This window comes from Pseudorca crassidens, chromosome 7 (genome assembly GCF_039906515.1).
Source record: "Pseudorca crassidens isolate mPseCra1 chromosome 7, mPseCra1.hap1, whole genome shotgun sequence".
NCBI lineage: Eukaryota > Metazoa > Chordata > Mammalia > Artiodactyla > Delphinidae > Pseudorca > Pseudorca crassidens.
The window spans coordinates 37459903-37483436 of NC_090302.1; the positions used below are offsets into that span (position 1 = coordinate 37459903).

The following is a 23534-nucleotide window of genomic DNA, read 5'->3' on the forward strand; positions in this document are numbered from 1 at the left end:
GGACCAGGGCTCGAACCTACGTCCCCCGCACCAGCAGGCAGACTCTTAACCCCTGCACCACCAGGGAAGTCCCTGCTTTGTTTTTAAATTGGCTACTGTGTTGCTCTTACTGGGGAAATAAAACAATCCTGCTAGCAAAAAGACCGATTCCTGCCAATATAGAAAAAGAACATACTTTATTATTTAGTAAGCACTAACAGATTACATGCATGTAAGTGACCCAGGAGGGAAGGGGGCAGGGCACAACCATTAAAAGAATGACACAGCCATTGAGGATACCAAAAAAATTAGTTAGAACCAACTAGGCCCAAGATGGTGGAAGATCTGACTTCCAGTAGATCTTGAGCCTCATTATACACTCATTCTAATATACTAGCATGCTAAATGACACACCCACCCGTGCCATGACAGTTCTTTTTTTTAAATAAATTTATTTATTTATTTGTTTGTTTGTTTGTTTTTGGCTGTGTTGGGTCTTCGTTGCTGTGCGCGGACTTTCTCTAGTTGCAGCAAGTGGGGGCTACTCTTCGTTGTGGTGTGCAGGCTTCTCGTTGTGGTGGCTTCTCTTTGTTGCGGTGCACGGTCTTCAGTAGTTATGGCAGGTGGGCTCAGTAGTTGTGTCTCACTGGCTCTAGAGCGCAGGCTCAGTAGTTGTGGCGCACATGGCTTAGTTGCTCCGTGGCATGTGGGATCTTCCCGGACCAGGGCTCGAACCCGTATCCCCTGCATTGGCAGGCAGATTCTTAACCACAGCCCACCAGGGAAGTCCCTTTTTTTTTTTTTATAGGCATGACAGTTCTGAGGCTGACCATAAAAGGCCATAAAGTAGGCAGTGTCCCAATTCCTGGAAATCCCCACCTCTTTCCCCAAATAATTGGAATAATCCTCCCGCTCATTAGCTTATAAAATTACCCAGCCCACAAAAACTAACCACGCCCACAGCCCTGGGCCTCCCTCATCTTCTGAGAGGGACCACATTCTGCCTATGGAACGTGTATCTCCAAATAAACCCACTTTCACTTTACTATGGCTCACTCTTTTTTTTTTTTGGTTGCTCCAAGTGCGGCACATGGGATCTTAGTTCCCTGACCAGGGATCGAACCCGTGCCCCTTGCATTGGAAGCGTGGAGTCCTAACCACTGGACCACGAGGGAATTCCCATGGCTCACTTTTTTTTTTTTTAACATCTTTATTAGAGTACAATTGCTTTACAATGCTGTGTCAGTTTCTGCTTTATAACAAAGTGAATCAGTTATACATATACATATGTCCCCATATTTCTTCCCTCTTGCATCTCCCTCCCTCCCACCCTCCCTATCCCACCCCTCTAGGTGGTCACAAAGCACCGAGCTGATCTCCCTCTGCTATGCGGGTGCTTCCCACTAGCTATCTATTTTACATTTAGTAGTGTATATATGTCCATGCCACTCTCTCGCTTTGTCCCAGCTTACCTTTCCCCCTCCCCGTATCCTCAAGGCCATTCTATAGTAGGTCTGCATCTTTATTCCCGTCTTGCCCCTAGGTTCTTCTGACGATTTTTTTCTTTTTTTTTTTTATATTCCATATATGTGTGTTAGCATACGGTATTTGTTTTTCTCTTTATGACTTACTTCACTCTGTATGACAGTCTCTAGGTCCATCCACCTCACTACAAATAACGCAGTTTCGTGCCTTTTTATGGCTGAGTAATATTCCATTGTATATATGTGCCACACCTTCTTTATCCATTCATCTGTTGATGGACACTTAGGTTGCTTCCATGTCCTGGCTATTGTAAATAGAGCTGCAATGAACATTTTGGTACATGACTCTTTTTGAATTATGGTTTTCTCAGGGTATATGCCCAGTAGTGGGATTGCTGGGTCGTATGGTAGTTCTATTTTTAGTTTTTTAAGGAACCTCCATACTGTTCTCCATAGCAGCTGTATCAATTTACATTCCCACCAACAGTGCAAGAGGGTTCCCTTTTCTCCACACTCTCTCCAGCATTTATTGTTTGTAGATCTTTTGATGATGGCCATTCTGACCGGTGTGAGATGATACCATGGCTCACTCTTGAATTCTTTCCTGAGCAAAGCCAAGGACCCTCACTTGGTGGCCCTCACCTGAGAACTCACCTGAGACCTGGGACATGACCATTCTCTTGTTCTCCATTTTTCTGCAACATAAGGCAGCCTGAAAAATTAGAATAAAATCTCACATAATTTATACAGCAAAGCAGTAGAAAGAACAATATCTCCTCAAGCGACCAAAGGCTGCACCTCTTAATAATCTCTTATACATCTCCAAAGAGACCCTTGTTTAAATATCTAGAGATCACAGGTCCACAACCTAGGAGATATCTCTATATTGTAAAAACTGGAGACCAGACTTAATCCCTAGAGAGATTTATCTTTATTCTCAAGGTTAGAGTAAGGGCTCAGATTTACCATGTCTGCAAGAAAACAATCTGAGAAAGAGGAAGAGGGTAAATCGTCCCTTTGCCTTTTATAAATGGAGAAAATAATTTTTGTTTATCCTTAAGCTTCCAATGTCCTCAACTCTCCAAGCAAATGTTCTCACCAAAAGGTGAAGAGATAAAATTTTATTATCTTTGGACATATTTCTTCAGCTACTACAATCAAACATTTCTTTGCAGTGGGAATACCAGGGAACACTAAAGGAATCTTTAATTGTCCAAACCATTTTGGATCCTAAACTGATGTTTCCTGCAGTTTGAAGGCAAACTCCAAAAGAGTATGCTTGCAGCCTGGGCCCTGCAGACTAGTGGCCTCTACTACCCAATCAGGGGAAAGGGGCAGCAGGGCAGATGTCAGCTGTTCTCAGATCTTTTACAATCTCTCCTGAGGCAAAACTGGGGTCTCCTTAGAGACACACATTTACAGTTCTCCTAATTCATTTGAGAAACAATTCTTTAACAGAAAGATAAAAAGCAAATCAGCATTATCTCAAAACAGAGGTCTTTCAACAATTTGTAAGTATTCAATTTTCTTTTTTTTGTTATTACAATATATGGCCTATCTTCTGGGAAAAGAGGCACACAGATCTTAAAGTAACTTGTTTTAATACAGTGAATAATGCTCCACAGAGCTACTAATTTATTTTCCTTACCAAAAAAGAACATATCTCTTCAGGATTAGGGTCAGAGAGACTAAGGTTTTCTTTAAGGGTTTTGTCTTCTATAACAATGAGCCTTTTGATATGCAAATATAAACTCCCAAAAGAGATGGGTATGGAAAATTTGTTTGGCCTAATAAAGCATTGTGAATAGAGAGATGTGGGTGGGAATATGAGAGAGGGTCAAAAAAATATCCTGAGATGGATGAAGGACTTTTAAGAATATTTAAGGAAATGGGATGTTCAAATATTCAATTTTAATTGTTTGGGTAGATATCTTTCTACCCCTTACATCACCCCCCAAAGCTTCAGTCAAGCCTGCCATTCACAAATGCCTCCCATGAGAGGTTTTGGGGGAAAAAAGAATTCCATGTCTAGGTTAGAAAAAACAAAAGAAAGGTCAGCTGTGGGAGGTGAAACACCAGTGAACTACAGATTCAGCAAGGGCCAGGGACTCTAGGCCAAGAATGGTGATGAGAAATCAAGGTCCTCCCCAGTCCTGGAGTTCACAGAAGGCTCCAGGATGGCACTGACTTCCCCCGCAATATGGGGTAAAGGGCTAGATGCAATTTTATTTAATCTCAAAGGAAACGGTGACCCCCAACTACCATCTCAGTTTCACCTAAAATAGGGAAAGTTTGTTTAATCACCAAGATTATATCTATAAAAGCAGGAAGGCTATTTGAGTAGGCCCTGTGCATAGACAACATTTACACAATCTCTCCTTCTCTAAAGGAACAAGCTGCAAATGGACTATACAAAACACGCCTTTTTTTTTTTTTTTTAGTTTTTTTGCTGCATGCGCAGCTTGTGAGATCTTAGTTCCCCGACTGGGGATCGAATCCAGGCCCCCTGCAGAGGAAGCACAGCGTCCTAACCACTGGACCGCCAGGGAATTCCCTAAAACATCTGTCTTTTGAGCCAAAGGCTGCCAGGAATTTGATAAAACTAGGGCCTAGAAATGTGGACAAAAGGAGAGGGAATGACTGTCAGGGGCTGAGGGCTAATCCACAGCGCAGAATGCTTCCAAGGACAGAGGGTATGGTAGGAGAAATCCTAAAAGAAAGTCCAAATTCAATTCCCGTCTTTATGAACCTAGACAGATGGGCAAACTCAGGTGTCTGGGGACAGTCATCCCCAGCTGGCAAAGAGAACAGGTACCAATTCCGAGAGCCAAAACACACAAAGATTTAGTAATGGTGGGGAGAGGGGGAGTAAGTGGCAGGGGGTAGGTTGGGAGGGGTAGGTGGTAGGGAAAAGGAACTCAGGACTGACAAAGCCCTGCCCAGTGGTCAAGGCACCATGAGGAGCTCTCTGGCACAAACCAAGACCCGCTCCCACCCTAACACACGTATTCGCAAGATCTAGGGCCCCCTTCCTCCTTAATCTGTTGCTCAGGCTCATTTTATTGCTCAGACTATACAATATAGATGTGAAGTAGAGCCCCAAGTTTCTATGTACAGCCTTTGTTTTTCTTCCTCCACAAACTCTATACCTTGTCCACATATATCTGCTATCTATGTATGTCAATAGGTTCCAAATCTGTGTCTTTAGTTCTGACTGCTCTCCTCAGCTTCAGACCTAAATGTCTAATAACCTGCTAGATTTCTCTAGCTGAATATCACTCTGGTACCTCAAACTCAGCATGTGAAAATTTAAAACCATTGGGATGTCTTAAAATATATATATTCTACTTCTTGACCCAGAAACTCTACTTGGCAAAGGAAAATCTCCTTGAATGTTTTGTTTTAAAAGATCAGTGTGCTTAGAGTCACCAAATTATTATTTTTCCTTTGGGCCTAAAGTGAAAAGATTCTTATAAAGTTCTACAACTCTTTTACGAAGTAAGGGAATGTTAACATTATTTGGAACAGCAAAGAACCTAACTGTTTTGTCCGTAGATTTAATGCAAGCCTAATGAAAATCCTAGAAGATAGGGGTGTGTGTGTGTGTGTGTGTGTGTGTGTGTGTATGAAAACTGGCCAGCTGATACTAAAATTTATATGGAAATGGAATGGGCCAAGAATAGTCAATATAATCTTACAATCTTAAAGCTGGAGGGTATGCACCACCAGATACCAAGACAGTAATTAAGACAGTGAGATAATGGTGCAAGGATGGACAAATAAACCCACAGAACAGAGGGTCCAGAAACAGACTACATATTATGAACACTTGTTTTATGAAAAACAGACACTGCAGAGGAAAGGGGGAAAGGATTGTTTTGTTAATAAAAATCATCCAAAACTTGGAAATGCTGCAAAGAAAAGATAGCAAGGGCAGCCAAAGATTAATTAATCCAGGCAACAAACTTTTGCTTTACTCATTAACTATTATTGGTTAAAGGCTAACCCTGTGAAGTCATATGTTAACCTATGGATTTTTGTCTGGTAATGAAGCAAAGGATTTCTGATTAGTAGAAAACGTTATGGTGCTATTGTACTATAGACATTAACTACTTTTATATCTAACCTAAAATCTTATTCTAGCATTCCTTTTTCAAATGCCTATAAATACCCATTATGGTTAATTTTATGTGTCAACTTAACTGGGCCACAGGGTACCCAAATATTTGGTCAAACATTATTCTGGATGTATCTGTAAGGATGTTTCTGGATGAAATTAACATTTGAATATGTAGACTGAGTAAAGCAGATTGCTCTTCTTAATGTGGGTAGTCCTCATCTAATCAGTTGAAGACCTCAATAAACAAAAGGACTGAATAAGAGAATTTCTCTCTGATGGACTTCCTTTGAGCTGGGACACGGTCTTTTTTCCTGCCTGTGAACTTGAACTGAAGCATCAGTTCTGCCTGGGTCTTCAGCCTGCTGGCTTTCAGACTGGAACTATGCTGTCAGCTTTCGTAGTTCTCAGGCCTTTGGACTGGAACTAGAACTATACCATCAGCTATCCTGAGTCTCCAGCTTGACAGCTACAGATCTTCAGACTTGTCAGCCTCCATAAGCCTGTAAGCCAACTCCTTATAATAAAACCTCTCTATCTCTATCTCTAGATATACACACACCCAGAACTCTGACTAATGTAATCCCTAATTTCCTCAGATGCTCATTGCACATGCTTTACCTGCTTATTCCCTCATTAAGAGTTAAATAAATCTTACATATGTTCATTCTATATTCTTTTGTGTGTGTGTGTGTGTGTACGCGGGCCTCTCACAGTTGTGGCCTCTCCCGTTGCGGAGCACAGGCTCTGGACAGCGGCCATGGCTCATGGGCCCAGCCGCTCCGCAGCATGTGGGATCCTCCCGGACTGGGGCACGAACCCGCGTCCCCTGCATCAGCAGGTGGACTCTCAACCACTGCGCCACCAGGGAAGCCCCCATTCTATATTCTTATGAGAATTTTGCTCTTAACTTTTTGGAAATTATAGTATGACAGTTTTTTCAAAAGGTGCTGGATCAACTGAATAACCATATGGGAAAAAAATGAATCTTGACATCTACCTCACACCATACAGAAAATCTATTCCAGATGACTAATGAAAGGTAAAATAATAAAGCTTCTAGACAATAACCCAAGATAATATATCCATTACCAGGGTAGGCAAAGACTTCTTAAACGGGGCATAAAAAGCACTAAGAGAATAAACAGACAAATTACAGAGTGGGAAAATGTATTTGCAATAGATTTCTCTAACAAAGGATTCATATCCAGAATATACAAAGAGCTCCTAAAAATAGACAGGAAAGAAATGCTGTCTAATCCTCTCACTCTCAGATGATCTTTCTTCTTAGTTCAGAGAGAAAATAAAATGCATTAGGCAAATGGAGACTATGACTGGCACAAGTAAGATGAGGATGCTTTCCTAGAACACACCAGTCAGAAATGACCTCTTGATCTACGCGTGGAACAACTCCTACAGAGCATCTACTGAACGCTGGCAGAAGACCTCAGACCTCCCAAAAGGCAAGAAACCCCCCACGTACCTGGGTAGGGCAAAAGAAAAAACTAAACAGAGACAAAAGGATAGGGACGGGTCCTGCACCAGCGGGAGAGAGCTGTGAAGCAGGAAAAGTGTCCACACACTAGGAAGCCCCTTCGCGGGTGGAGGCTTCGGGAGGCGGAGTGGGGGAGCTTGGGAGCCGCGGAGGAGAGCACAGCAACAGGGGTGCGGAGGGCAAAGCGGACAGATTCCAGCGCAGAGGATCGGGCCGACCGGAACTCGCCAGCCGAGAGGCTTGTCTGCTCGCCCGCCGGGGCGGGCGGGACTGGGAGCTGAGGCTCCGGCTTTTGTCGGAGCGCCGGGAGAGGACTGAGGTTGGCGGCGTGAACACAGCCTGCAGGGCGTTGGTACACCGCGGCTGGCCGGGAGAGAGTCCGGGGAGGGGTCTGGACCTGCCGGAGAGGCAAGAGACTTTTACGTCCCTCTTTGTTTCCTGGTGCACGAGGAGAGGGGATTAAGAACGCTGCTTGAGAGAGCTCCAGGGACGGGCGCGAGCCGCGGCTAAAAGTGCGGAGCCCAGAGACAGACATGAGACGCTAGGGCCGCTGCTGCCGCCACCGGGAGGCCTGTGTGCGAACACAGGTCACTAGCCACACGCCCTTCCGGGGAGCCTGTGCAGCCCGCCACTGCCAGGGTCCCGGGATCCAGGGACAACTCCCCCGGGAGAACGCACAGGCGCGCCTCAGGCTGCAACGTCTCGCCGGCCTCTGCCGCCGCAGGCCGCCCCACACTCCGTGCCCCTCCCTACCTCCGGGCCTGAGTGAGCCAGAGCCTCCGAATCAGCGGCTCCTTTAACCCCGTCCTGTCTGAGCAAAGAACAGACGCCCTCCGGCGACCTACACGCACAGGCGGGGCTAAATCCAAAGCTGAGCCCCTGGGAGCTGTGAGAACAAAGACGAGAAAGGGAAATCTCTCCCAGCAGCCTCAGAAGCAGCGGATTAAAGCTCCACAATCAACTTGATATACCCTGCATCTGTGGAATACCTGAATAGACAACCAATCATCCCAAATTAAGGAGCCCTGTGGATGAAAGGCTCTTGGTGCTGCAGCCAGGAGTCAGTGCTGTGCCTCTGAGGTGGGAGAGCCAACTTCAGGACACTGATCCACAAGAGACCTCCCAGCTGCACATAATATCAAACAGCAAAAATTTCCGAGAGATCTCCATCTCAACGCCAGCACCCAGCTTCACTCAACGACCAGCAAGCTACAGTGCTGGACATCCTATGCCAAACAACTAGCAAGACAGGAACACAACCCCACCCATTAGCAGAGAGGCGGCCCAAAATCATAATAAGTCTACAGACACCCCAAAACACACCACCAGACGTGGACCTGCCCACCAGAAAGACAAGATCTAGCCTCATCCACCAGAACATAGGCACTAGTACCCTCCACCAGGAAGCCTACACAACCCACTGAACCAACCTTAGCCACTGGGGACAGACACAAAAAACAACAGGAACTACGAACCTTCAGCCTGCAAAAAAGGAGACCCCAAACACAGTAAGATAAGCAAAATGAAAAGACAGAAAAACACACAGCAGATGAAGGAGCAAGATAAAAACCCATCAGACCTAACAAATGAAGAGGAAATAGGCAGTCTACCTGAAAAAGAATTCAGAATAATGATAGTAAGGTTGATCCGAAATCTTGGAGATAGAATGGACAATAGATTGAACAAAATGCAAGAATCAGTTAACAAGGACCTAGAAGAACTAAAGATGAAACAAGCAACGATGAACAACACAATAAATGAAATTAAAAGTACTCTAGATGGGATCAATAGCAGAATAACTGAGGCAGAAGAACGGATAAGTGACCTGGAAGATAAAATAGTGGAAATAACTACTGCAGAGCAGAATAAAGAAAAAAGAATGAAAAGAACTGAGGACAGTCTCAGAGACCTCTGGGACAACATTAAACGTACCAACATTCGAATTATAGGGGTTCCAGAAGAAGAAGAGAAAAAGAAAGGGACTGAGAAAATATTTGAAGAGATTATAGTTGAAAACTTCCCTAATATGGGAAAGGAAATAGTTAATCAAGTCCAGGAAGCACAGAGAGTCCCATACAAGATAAATCCAAGGAGAAATACGCCAAGACACATATTAATCAAACTGTCAAAAATTAAATACAAAGAAAACATATTAAAAGCAGCAAGGGTAAAACAACAAATAACACACAAGGGAATCCCCATAAGGTTAACAGCTGATCTTTCAGCAGAAACTCTGCAAGCCAGAAGGGAGTGGCAGGACATATTGAAAGTGTTGAAGGAGAAAAACCTGCAACCAAGATTACTCTACCCAGCAAGGATCTCATTCAGATTTGATGGAGAAATTAAAACCTTTAGAGACAAGCAAAAGCTGAGAGAGTTCAGCACCACCAAACCAGCTCTACAACAACTGCTAAAGGAACTTCTCTAGGCAAGAAACACAAAAGAAGGAAAAGACCTACAATAACAAACCCAAAACAATTAAGAAAATGGGAATGGGAGCACACATATCGATAATTACCTTAAATGTAAATGGACTAAATGCTCCCACCAAAAGACACAGATTGGCTGAATGGATACAAAAACAAGACCCATATATTTGCTGTCTACAAGAGACCCACTTCAGACCTAGAGACACATACAGACTGAAAGTAAGGGGATGGAAAAAGGTATTTCATGCAAATGGAAACCAAAAGAAAGCTGGAGTAGCAATTCTCATATCAGACAAAACAGACTTTAAAACAAAGACTATTAGAAGAGACAAAGAAGGACACTACATAATGATCAAGAGATCGATCCAAGAGGAAGATATAACAATTGTAAATATTTATGCACCCAACATAGGTGCACCTCAATACATAAGGCAAATACTGACAACCATAAAAGGGGAAATCGACAGTAACACATTCATAGTAGGGGACTTTAACACCCCACTTTCACCCATGGACAGATCATCCAAAATGAAAATAAATAAGGAAACACAAGCTTTAAATGATACATTAAATGAGATGGAGTTAATTGATATTTATAGGACATTCCATCCAAAAACAACAGAATACACATTTTTCTCAAGTGCTCATGGAACATTCTCCAGGATAGATCATATCTTGGGTCACAAATCAAGCCTTGGTAAATTTAAGAAAATTGAAATTGTATCAAGTATCTTTTCCGACCACAACGCTATGAGACTCGATATCAATCACAGGAGAAGATCTGTAAAAAATACAAACACATGGAGGCTAAACAATACACTACTTAATAACGAAGTGATCACTGAAGAAATCAAAGGGGAAATCAAAAAATACCTAGAAACAAATGACAATGGAGACACGACGACTCAAAATCTATGGGATGCAGCAAAAGCAGTTCTAAGAGGGAAGTTTATAGCAATACAATCTTACCTTAAGAAACAGGAAACATCTCGAATAAACAACCTAACCTTGCACCTAAAGCAATTAGAGAAAGAAGAACAAAAAAACCCCAAAGTTAGCAGGAGGAAAGAAATCATAAAAATCAGATCAGAAATAAATGAAAAAGAAATGAAGGAAACGATAGCAAAGATCAATAAAACTAAAAGCTGGTTCTTTGAAAGGATAAATAAAATTGATAAACCATTAGCCAGACTCATCAAGAAAAAAAGGGAGAAGACTCAAATCAATAGAATTAGAAATGAAAAAGGAGAAGTAACGACTGACACTGCAGAAATACAAAAGATCATGAGAGATTACTACAAGCAACTCTATGCCAATAAAATGGACAACCTGGAAGAAATGGACAAATTCTTAGAAAGGCACAACCTGCCAAGACTGAATCAGGAAGAAATAGAAAATATGAACAGACCAATCACAAGCACTGAAATTGAAACTGTGATTAAAAATCTTCCAACAAGCAAAAGCCCAGGACCAGATGGCTTCACAGGCGAATTCTATCAAACATTTAGAGAAGAGCTATCACCTATCCTTCTCAGACTCTTCCAAAATATAGCAGAGGGAGGAACACTCCCCAACTCATTCTACGAGGCCACCATCACCCTGATACCAAAACCAGACAAGGATGTCACAAAGAAAGAAAACTACAGGCCAATATCACTGATGAACATAGATGCAAAGATCCTCAACAAAATACTAGCAAACAGAATCCAACAGCACATTAAACGGATCATACACCATGATCAAGTGGGGTTTATTCCAGGAATGCAAGGATTCTTCAATATACGCAAATCAATCAACGTGATACACCATATTAACAAATTGAAGGAGAAAAACCATATGATCATCTCAATAGATGCAGAGAAAGCTTTTGACAAAATTCAATACCCATTTATGATAAAAACCCTGCAGAAAGTAGGCATAGAGGGAACTTTCCTCAACATAATAAAGGCCATATATGACAAACCCACAGCCAACATCGTCCTCAATGGTGAAAAACTGAAAGCATTTCCACTAAGATCAGGAACAAGACAAGGCTGCCCACTCTCACCACTCTTATTCAACATAGTTTTGGAAGTTTTAGCCACAGCAATCAGAGAAGAAAAGGAAATAAAAGGAATCCAAATCGGAAAAGAAGAAGTAAAGCTGTCACTGTTTGCAGATGACATGATACTATACATACAGAACCCTTAAGATGCTACCAGAAAACTACTAGAGCTAATCAATGAATTTGGTAAAGTAGCAGGATACAAAATTAATGCACAGAAATCTCTGGCATTCCTATACACTAAGGATGAAAAATCTGAAAGTGAAATCAAGAAAACACTCCCATTTACCATTGCAACAAAAAGAATAAAATACCTAGGAATAAACCTACCTAAGGAGACAAAAGACCTGTATGCAGAAAATTATAAGACACTGATGAAAGAAATTAAAAATGATACAAATAGATGGAGAGATATACAATGTTCTTGGATTGGAAGAATCAACATTGTGAAAATGACTCTACTACCCAAAGCAATCTACAGATTCAATGCAATCCCTATGAAACTACCACTGGCATTTTTCACAGAACTAGAACAAAAAATCTCACAATTTGTATGGAAACACAAAAGACCCCGAATAGCCAAAGCAATTTTGAGAATGAAAAATGGAGCTGGAGGAATCAGGCTTCCTGACTTCAGACTATACTACAAAGCTACAGTAATCAAGACAGTATGGTACTGGCACAAAAACAGAAATATAGATCAATGGAACAGGATAGAAAGCCCAGAGATAAACCCACGCACATATGGTCACCTTATCTTTGACAAAGGAGGCAGAAATGTACAGTGGAGAAAGGACAGCCTATTCAATAAGTGGTGCTGGGAAAACTGGACAGCTACATGTAAAAGTATGAGATTAGATCACTCCCTAACACCATACACAAAAATAAGCTCAAAATGGATTAAAGACCTAAATGTAAGGCCAGAAACTATCAAACTCTTAGAGGAAAACATAGGCAGAACACTCTATGACATAAATCACAGCAAGATCCTTTTTGACCCACCTCCTAGAGAAATGGAAATAAAAACAAAAGTAAACAAATGGGACCTAATGAAACTTAAAAGCTTTTGCGCAGCAAAGGAAACCATAAAGAAGAATAAAGACAACCCTCAGAATGGGAGAAAATATTTGCAAATGAAGCAACGGACAAAGGATTAATCTCCAAAATTTATAAGCAGCTCATGCAGCTTAATAACAAAAGAACAAACAACCCAATCCAAAAATGGGCAGAAGACCTAAATAGACATTTCTCCAAAGAAGATATACAGAGTGCCAACAAGCACATGAAAGAATGCTCAACATCACTAATCATTAGAGAAATGCAAATCAAAACTACAATGAGATATCATCTCACACCAGTCAGAATGGCCATCATCAAAAAATCTAGAAACAATAAATGCTGGAGAGGGTATGGAGAAAAGGGAACCCTCTTACACTGTTGGTGGGAATGTAAATTGATACAGCCACTGTGGAGAACAGTATGGAGGTTCCTTAAAAAGCTACAAATAGAACTACCATATGACCCAGCAATCCCACTACTGGGCATATACCCTGAGAAAACCATAATTCAAAAAGAGCCATGTACCAAAATGTTCATTGCAGCTCTATTTACAATAGCCCGGAGATGGAAACAACCTAAGTGTCCATCATCGGATGAATGGATAAAGAAGATGTGGCACATATATACAATGGAGTATTACTCAGCCATAAAAAAGAGACGAAATTGAGCTATTTGTAATGAGGTGGATAGACCTAGAGTCTGTCATACAGAGTGAAGTAAGTCAGAAAGAGAGAGACAAATACCGTATGCTAACACATATATATGGAATTTAAGAAAAAAAAAATGTCATGAAAAACCTAGGGGTGAAACAGGAATAAAGACACAGACTTACTAGAGAATGGACTTGAGGCTATGGGGAGGGGGAAGGGTAAACGGTGACAAAGCAATAAAGAGGCATGGACATGTATACACTACCAAACGTAAGGTAGATAGCTAGTGGGAAGCAGCCGCATAGCACAGGGAGATCAGCTCGGTGCTGTGTGACCGCCTGGAGGGGTGGGATAGGGAGGGTGGGAGGGAGGGTGACGCAAGCAGGAAGAGATATGGGAACATATGTATATATATAACTGATTCATTTTGTTGTGAAGCTGAAACTAACATACCATTGTAAAGCAATTATGCTCCAATAAAGATGTTTAAAAAAAATAAATAAAATAAAATAAAATGCATTAGGAAAAAAAAAAAAATAGACAGGAAAAAAAAGACAGACAACCACACGGAAAATGGGCCAAGAACTTGATCAGGCAAGTCACAAAAGAAGATAACCAACACATATATGAAAATGTGCCCAACTTTACTAGACATGAGGAAAATGCAAACAAAAGCCACAATGAGTTACTCCCATATATACCCTAGAATAGCTGAAATTAAAAAGACTAACAGAGGGCTTCCCTGGTGGCGCAGTGGTTGAGAGTCCGCCTGTTGATGCAGGGAACGCGGGTTCGTGCCCCGGTCCGGGAAGATCCCATCTGCCGCGGAACGGCTAGGCCCGTGAGCCATGGCCACTGAGCCTGCGCGTCCGGAGCCTGTATTCCGCAACGGGAGAGGCCACAACAGTGAGAGGCCCGCGTACCGCAAAAAAAAAAAAAAAAAAAAAAAAAAAGACTGACAGAGATTGGTTCAAGATGCCGGAGTAGAAGGACGTGCGCTCACTCCCTCTTGCGAGAGCACTGGAATCACAACTAACTGCTGAACAATCATTGACAGGAAGACGCTGGAACTCACCAAAAAAGATACCCCACATCCAAAGACAAAAGAGAAGCCACAGTGAGATGGTAGGAGGGGTGCAATCACAATAAAATCAAATCCCATAACTGCTGGGTGGGTGACTCACAAACTAAAGAACACGGGGCTTCCCTGGTGGCTTAGTGGCTGAGAGTCCGCCTGCCGATGCAGGGGACACAGGGTCGTGCCCCGGTCCAGGAAGATCCCACATAGCGTGGAGCGGCTGGGCCCGTGAGCCATGGCTGCTAAGCCTGTGCGTCCAGAGCCTGTGCTCCGCAACAGGAGAGGCCACAACAGTGAGGTCCACATATCGGTAAAAAAAAAAAAAAAAAAAAACTGAAGAACACTTATACCACAAAAGTCCACCCACTGAAGTGAAGGTACTGAGCCCCACATCAGGTTTCCCAACCTGGGGGTCCGGCAATGGGAGGAGGAATTCCTAGAGAATCAGACTTTGAAGCCTAGCTGGATTTGATTGCAGGACTTTGACAGGACTGGGGGAAACAGAGACTCTACTCTTGGAGGGCACACACAAAGTAGTGTGCACATCGGGACCTGGGGGAAGGAGCAGTGACCCCAGGGGAGACTGAACCAGACCTACTTGCTAGTGTTGGAGGGTCTCCTGCAGAGGCGGGGCGTGGCTGTGGCTCACTGTGAGGACAAGGACACTGGCAGCAGAAGTTCTGGGAAGTAATCCTTGGCGTGAGCCCTCCCAGAGTCAGCCAATAGCCCCACCAAAGAGCCGGGTAGGCTCCAGTGTTGGGTCACCTCAGGCCAAACAACCAACAGGGAAGGAACCCAGCCCCACCCATCAGCAGACAAGCAGATTACAGTTTTACTGAGCTCTGCCCACCAGAGCAACATCCAGCTCTACCCACCACAAGTCCCTCCCATCAGGAAACTTGCACAAGCCTCTTAGATAGCCTCATCCACCAGAGGGCAGACAGCAGAAGCAAGAACTACAATCCTGCAGCCTGTGGAACAAAAACCACATTCAAGAAAGATAGACAAGATGAAAGGCAGAGGGCTATGTACTAGAAGAAGGAACAAGATAAAACCCAAGAAAACCAACTAAATGAAGTGGAGATAGGCAACCTTCCAGAAAAAGAATTCAGAATAATGGTAGTGAAGATGATTCAGGACCTTGGAAAAAGAATGGAGGCAAAGATCGAGAACATGGAAGAAATGTTTAAAAAAGACCTAGAAGAATTAAAGAACAAACATCTAGAAGAATTAAAGAACAAACAAATAGAGATGAACAATACAACAACTGAAATGAAAAATACACTAGAAGGAATCAATAGCAGAATAACTGAGGCAGAAGAACAGCTAAGTGACCTGGAAGACAGAATGGTGGAATTCACTGCCATGGAACAGAATAAAGAAAAAAGAATGAAAAGAAATGAAGACAGCTTAAGAGACCTCTGGGACAACATTAAACACACCAACATTTGCATTATAGGGGTCCCAGAAGGAGAAGAGAGAGAGAAAGGACCCAAGAAAATATTTGAAAAGATTATAGTCAAAAATTTCCCTAACATGGGAGAGGAAATAGCCACCCAAATCCAGGAAGTGCAGAGAGTCCCATACAGGATAAACCCAAGGAGAAACACACCGAGACACATAGTAACCAAATTGGCAAAAATTAAAGACAAAGAAGAATTATTGAAAGCAGCAAGGGAAAAACGACAAATAACATACAAGGGAACTCCCATAAGGTTAACAGCTGATTTCTCAGCAGAAGCTCTACAAGCCAGAAGGGAGTGGCATGATATATTTAAAGTGATGAAAGGGGGCTTCCCTGGTGGCACAGTGGTTAAGAATATGCCTGCCAATGCAGGGGACACGGGTTCGAGCCCTGGTCTGGGAAGATCCCACATGCCACGGAAAACTAAGCCTGTGCACCACAACTACTGAGCCTGTGCTCTGGAGTCTGTGAGCCAAAATTACTGAGCCCTCGTGCCGCAACTACTGAAGCCCATGTGCCTAGAGTCTGTGCTCCGCAATAAGAGAAGCCACTGCAATGAGAAGTCCACGCCCCGCAACGAAGAGTAGCCCCCACTCGCCGCAACTAGAGAAAGCCCACATAGCAATGAAGCCCCAACACAGCCAAAAATAAAATACATAAAATAAATAAATTTATTAAAAAAATTTTTTAAAAAGTGATGAAAGGGAAGAACCTACAACCAAGATTACTCTACCTGGCAAGGATCTCATTCGTTTTCAATGGAGAAATCAAAAGCTTTACAGACAAGCAAAAGCTAAGAGAATTCAGCACCACCAAAGCAGGTCTACAACAAATGCTAAAGGAACTTCTCTCAGTGGGAAACACAAGAGAAGAAAAGGACCTGCAAAAACAGATGCAAAACAATTAAGAAAATATTAATTGGAACATACATATCAATAAGTACCTTAAACATGAATGGATTAAATGCTCCAACCAAAAGACACAGGCTTGCTGAATGGATACAAAAACAAGACCCATATATATGCTGTCTACAAGAGACCCACTTCAGACCTAGGGACACATACAGACTGAAAGTGAGGGGATGGAAAAAGATATTCCATGCAAATGGAAGTCAAAAGAAAGCTGGAGTAGCTATACCCATATCAGATAAAATAGACTTTAAAATAAAGAATGTGACAAGAGACAAGGAAGGACACTACATAATGATCAAGGGATCAATCCAAGAAGAAGATATAACAATTATAAATATATATGTACCCAACACAGGAGCACCTCAATATATAAGGCAACTGCTAACAGCTATAAAAGAGGAAATCGACAGTAACACAATAATAGTAGGGGACTTTAAACCTCACTTAACACCAGTGGACAGATCATCCAAAATGAAAATAAATAAGGAAACAGAAGCTTTAAATGACACAATAGACCACATAGATTTAATTGATATTTATAGGACATTCCATCCGAAAACAACAGATTACACTTTCTTCTCAAGTGCTCATGGAACATTCTCCAGGATAGATCACATCTTGGGTCACAAATCAAGCCTCAGTAAATTTAAGAAAATTGAAATCATATCAAGCATCTTTTCTGACCACAACGCTATGAGATTAGAAATGAATTACAGGGAAGAAAATGTAACAAACACAAACACATGGAGGCTAAACAATACGTTACTAAATAACCAAGAGATCACTGAAGAAATCAAAGAGGAAATCAAAAAATACCTAGAGACAATGACAATGAAAACACGGTGATCCAAAACCTATGGGATGCAGCAAAAGCAGTTCTAAGAGGGAAGTTTATAGCTATACAAACCTACCTCAAGAAACAAGAAAAATCTCAAATAAACAATGTAACCTTACACCTAAAGGAACTAGAGAAAGAAGAATAAACAAAACCCAAAGTTAGTAGAAGGAAAGAAATCATAAATATCAGAGCAGAAATAAATGAAATAGAAACAAAGAAAACAATAGTAAAGATCAATAAAACTAAAAGCTGGTTCTTTGAGAAGATAAGCAAAATTGATGAACCTTTAGCCAGACTCATCAGGAAAAAGAGGGAGAGGATTCAAATCAATAAAACTAGAAATGAAGAAGGAGAAGTTACAACAGACACCGCACAAATACAAAGCATCCTAAGAGACTACTACAAGCAACTGTATGGCAATAAAATGGAAAACCTGGAAGAAATGGACAAATTCTTCGAAAGGTATAACCTTCCAAGATTGAACCAGGAAGAAATAGAAAATATGAACAGAAAAATCACAATTAATGGAATTGAAACTGTGATTAAAAATCTTCCAACAAACAAAAGCCCAGGACCAGATGGCTTCACAGGTGAATTCTATCAAACATTTAGAAAAGAGCTAACACCCATACTTCTCAAACTCTTCCAAAAAATTGCAGAGGAAGGAACACTCCCAAACTCATTCTATGAGGCCATCATCACCCTGATAGCAAAACCAGACAAAGATACTACAAAAAAAGAAAATTACAGACCAATATCACTGATGAATATAGATGAAAAAATCCTCAACAAAATACTAGCAAACAGAATCCAACAGCACATTAAAAGGATCATACACCATGATCAAGTGGGATTTATCCCAGGGATGCAAGGATTCTTCAATATACACAAATCAATCAATGTGATACACCATATTAACAAACTGAAGAATAAAAACCGTATGATCATCTCAATAGATGCAGAAAAAGCTTTGACAAAATTCAACACCCGTTTATGATAAAAACTCTCCAGAAAGTGGGCATAGAGGGAACCTACCTCAACATAATAAAGGACATATATGACAAACCCACAGCAAACATCATTCTCAATGGTGAAAAACTGAAAGCATTTCCTCTAAGATCAGGAAAAAGACAAGGTTGTCCACTCTCACCACTATTATTCAACATAGTTTTGGAAGTCCTAGCCACAGCAATCAGAGAAGAAAAAGAAATAAAAGGAATACAAATTGGAAAAGAACAAGTAAAACTGTCACTGTCTGCAGATGACATGATACTATACATAGAGAATCCTAAAGATGCCACCAGAAAACTACTAGAGCTAATTAATGAATTTCGTAAAGTTGCAGGATACAAAATTAATGAACAGAAATCTCTCGCATTCCTATACATTAATGATGAAAAATCTGAAAGATAAATTAAGGAAACACTCCCATTTGCCATTGCAACAAAAACAATAAAATACCTAGGAATAAACCTACCTAGGGAGACAAAAGACCTGTATGCAGAAAACTATAAGACACTGATGAAAGAAATTAAAGATGATACCAACAGATCGAGAGATATACCATGTTCCTGGATTGGAAGAATCAATATTGTGAAAATGACTATACTACCCAAAGCAATCTACAGATTCAATGCAATCCCTATCAAATTACCAATGGGCATTTTTCACAGAACTAGAACAAAAAATCTTCAAATTTGTATGGAGACACAAAAGACCCAGAATAGAAAAAGCAGTCTTGAGGGAAAAAAATGGAGCTGGAGGAATCAGACTCCTTGACTTCAGACTATACTACAAAGCTACAATAATCAAGACAATATGGTACTGGCACAAAAACAGAAATATAGATCAATGGAACAGGATAGAAAGCCCAGAGATAAAACCACACACCTATGGTCAACTAATCTATGACAAAGGAGGCAAGGATATACAATGGAGAAAAGACAGTCTCTTCAATAAGTGGTGCTGGGAAAACTGGATAGCTACATGTAAAAGAATGAAATTAGAACACTCTCTAATACCATACACAAAAATAAACTCAAAATGGATTAGAGACCTAAATGTAAGACTGGATGCTATAAAACTCTTAGAGGAAAACATAGGAAGATCACTCTTTGACATAAATCACAGCAAGATCTTTTTTGATCCACCTCCTAGGGTAATGGAAATAAAAACAAAAATAAGCAAATGGGAACTAATGAAACTTAAGAGCTTTTGCCAAGCAAAGGAAACTACAAGCAAGACAAAAAGACAACCCTCCGAGTGGAAGAAAATATTTGCAAATGAATCAACAGGCAAAAGATTAACCTTCAACATATATAAACAGCTCATGCAGCTCAATATTAAAAAAACAAACAACCCAATCCAAAAATGGGCAAAAGACCTAAATTGACATTTCTCCAAAGAAGACATACAGATGGCCAAGAAGAACATGAAAAGCTGGTCAACATCACTAATTTTTACAGAAATGCAAATCAAAACTACAATGAGATATCACCTCACACCAGTTAGAATGGGCATCATCAGAAAATCTACAAACAACAAATGCTGGAGAGGGTGTGGAAAAAAGGGAACCCTCTTGCACCGTTGGTGGGAATGTAAATTGATACAGCCACTATGGAGAACAGTATGGAGGTTCCTTAAAAAACTAAAAACAGAACTACCATATGACCCAGCAATCCCACTACTGGGCATATACCCAGAGAAAACCATTATTCAAAAAGACACATGCATCCCAATGTTCATTGCAGCACTATTTACAATAGCCAGGTCATGGAAGCAACCTAAATGCCCATCAAGAGACAAATGGCTAAAGAAGATGTGGTACATATATACAATGGAATATTACTCTTCCATAAAAAGGAACAAAATTAGGTCATTTGTAGAGACGTGGACGGATGTAGAGACTGTCATACAGAGTGAAAAGTCAGAAAGAGAAAAACAAATATCGTATATTAACGCATATATGTGGAACCTAGAAAAATGGTACAGATGAACCGGTTTGCAGGGCAGAAATAGAGACACAGATGTAGAGAACAAACATATGGACATCAGGGGGAAATGTGGCTGGGTGGGGGTGTGTGATGAGTTGGGAGTTTGGGATTGACATATATACACTAATATGTATAAAATGGATAAATAATAGGAACCTGCTGTATAAAAAATAAATAAAATAAAATTTTTAAAAAAATTGACAACCTCAAGTGTTGGCAAGGATGTAGAGAAACTAGACCTTGTTGTGGGAATGAGAACTGTTAGAATCTCTTTGGAAAAAAATGTTAGTGATGCCTACTAAAGCTGAACATAAACATGCCCTATGACTGGGCAGTTCTACTCCGAGGTATATACCCAATAGAAATTCATGTACATCAGTCAATAAATTTATTCTTAAAATTGCAGAGGAAAAATAAACACCAATTCAAGATACTGGTTACTTCTGGGAAGAGAAGATAAAGAACAAGGGAGAAACAGGAATGAGATTAGGAAGAAGTATATATAAGCTCAACTTTATCTGAAATATTAATTTCCTTAAAAGAGAATTTGAAGCAAATGTGGTGGTAAAATACTAAGATCTGATAAAGCTGTGTGAAAAGAATGTGGGTTTGTTACAGTATTCTTTACAACTTTCTGAATGCCTAAAATATTTCATAAAGAAATTTTTTAAATCTTGTAGAAGAATAAAGATTCAGAGAATGTTTACGAGCCACTAGTTTTAAAAAAAAAGACTGTAATAGGAAAATACAGTATAAGGCCAATGTTGTATATGTAAACATACCATAGATACATATTCACATACAGATACTAAGTGATGAAACTGACACTTTATCTCTGGGATCTTCCTCCCAGAAACCCATAACCCCAGTCTAATCATGAGAAAATCATCAGACAAATTCCAACTGAAAGACATTCTACAAAACACCTGATCAGTACTCTATAAAACTGTCAAGGTCGGGCTTCCCTGGTGGCGCAGTGGTTGAGAGTCCGCCTGCCGATGCAGGGGACACGGGTTCGTGCCCCGGTCCGAGAAGATCCCACATGCCGCGGAGCTGCTAGGCCCGTGAGCCATGGCCGCTGAGCCTGCGCGTCCGGAGCCTGTACTCCGCAACGGGAGAGGCCACAACAGTGAGAGGCCCGCGTACCGCAAACAAACAAACAAACAAACAAAAAACAAACAGTCAAGGTCATCAAAAACAAGGAAGTCTGAGAAACTGGCACAGTCAAGAGGAGTTTAAGGAGACATGACAACTAAATGTAATGTGCTATCCTGGATGGGATCCTGGAATAGAAAAAGGACTTGAGGTAAAAACTAAGGAAATCTGAATAAAGTATGAATTTTAGTTAATAATAATGTATCAATATTATATTGATTAATTGTAGCACACAAACCATACTAATGTAAGATGTTAATGAGGGCAAATTGGGTGTAGGGTATATGGAAACTTTCTGTACTATCTTCACAAATTTTTTGTACATCTAAAATTAAAAGTTTATTTTTAAAAAGTCAAGTAATTTACCCAAATTCATACAGCTAGTAAATACTCCTTACCCAAAGTTCAGAGACCAAACCAAATGACTTCAAACTTTGAGCTTTTTCCACTACACAAAACCCTTCCAACTTTACTCTCTTGGATTATAGAGGTATTTGTATGACAATCGGAACAAGTTCCATAAGGGAAGAAAAATTTTTTTTTCTTTGTCTCTTTTTTCATTTTGCCTAGCACACCACTGGTGTTCAGTAAAGCCGCTTAAGTTAACTACTCACAGAAAGAAAGTCACAGAGATCTAAAGAATCTGAGACTTTGAGAGAACTTTAACATGTCCAGTCCATCACACAGCCATCAATACCGCTGGCTCCAGAGAGAAGCCCGCCAGGCCCCGAGCTCAGAGCCACTGAGTTCTGCAAGGGTCCTGTGCTGCCATCTACCGGTAGCTCGTAAAGCGTCGACTTCCCCTGCTGTATCTCGGGAACCCGTGGGGCTGGGGGTAGTTGGAGAGAAGATTCAAGCGCTAATTAATATACAGAATATATGTAACTGTCACATAGTTCAATCGACACTTGTACAAAGCAAAGGCTCTTCTTTTCTCCGGCGATTGCAGGCTCCCATAACTCCGTATTAATACTTAGGCTCATAAATTCACAGACTTCTTGCTGACCTACCTCCACAGGTACAGATCTGACTCGTACTGCCAGTCTCTCAAAATTCAGAATCTCCCGCAAAGCGTAGGCTGCGGAAACTGCTCATCCTCACAGTCTTGAGACCCCGCCAATCAGATTCCCGCATTTTCACAGAATCCTGAGACTCATGGCACTACTTTGCAAACCCCACAGACCTCCCCCATTAGGGCAAATAAGCGCGCTAACGCAGACGGCTTCACTAAGAGGTTCAAGTTTCGCAGGCAGCTCACACCAGCTCGAAAGCCTAGGAGGGCCCCACTCAGGCTTGGCGCCCGCAGGCTGACGCTTTGGCGCTGGTTCTGGCTCCCCACCTCTGGCTGGATCCGGTCAGCCTAGGCCGCCGACTGCGGGCCGAGGTCCCGCCCCTCTAGACCTGTCATCACAGCAGCCGCACGTGGCCGGGGTGGGACCTCAGGCGACCTGCAACCATCACTTTGTCTCCTCCGCCATCCATTGGGGCCGCCGCAGCCAATCAGAGCCAGCGGTTCCGGGCTGGAGCGCCAGCTCCAGCGTGAGGCAAGCTGGAGAAGGGGAGAGGGGGAGGAGAGGCTCCGAGATGGGAGGGGGCTAGCAGGGGAAGGGAGCCTGGCACGGGTTCTGCCAGCCTGGAATCCGAGGGGGCGGGTCCTAGTGAAAGGCGGAGAGACCAAAAGGGGGCGGGGATCAGGGGTGGGACGAGGGACAAGCAGAAATTCAATGGGGAGACGCCGAAAGGAGAAGGGGCGGAGCCAGGGAGGGGCGGGACCTGGATTACAGGGGAGGAGCCCCAGGATTAAAGAAACTGGGAGAGGGGAGGAGCCAGGGGAAGG

The 23534-nt window shown here is 41.8% G+C and overlaps 1 long non-coding RNA gene across 1 annotated transcript; it reads right to left on the reverse strand.

Annotated features, from left to right (window-relative positions):
- Positions 1-200: 200 nt before the first annotated feature.
- LOC137227021 (uncharacterized) lies at positions 201-23318 on the reverse strand. Its single transcript, XR_010944654.1, has 3 exons — positions 22708-23318; positions 2118-2175; positions 201-723 (listed from the first exon to the last, which is right to left on the reverse strand). It is a non-coding gene; the product is annotated as an uncharacterized lncRNA (long non-coding RNA).
- Positions 23319-23534: the final 216 nt, after the last annotated feature.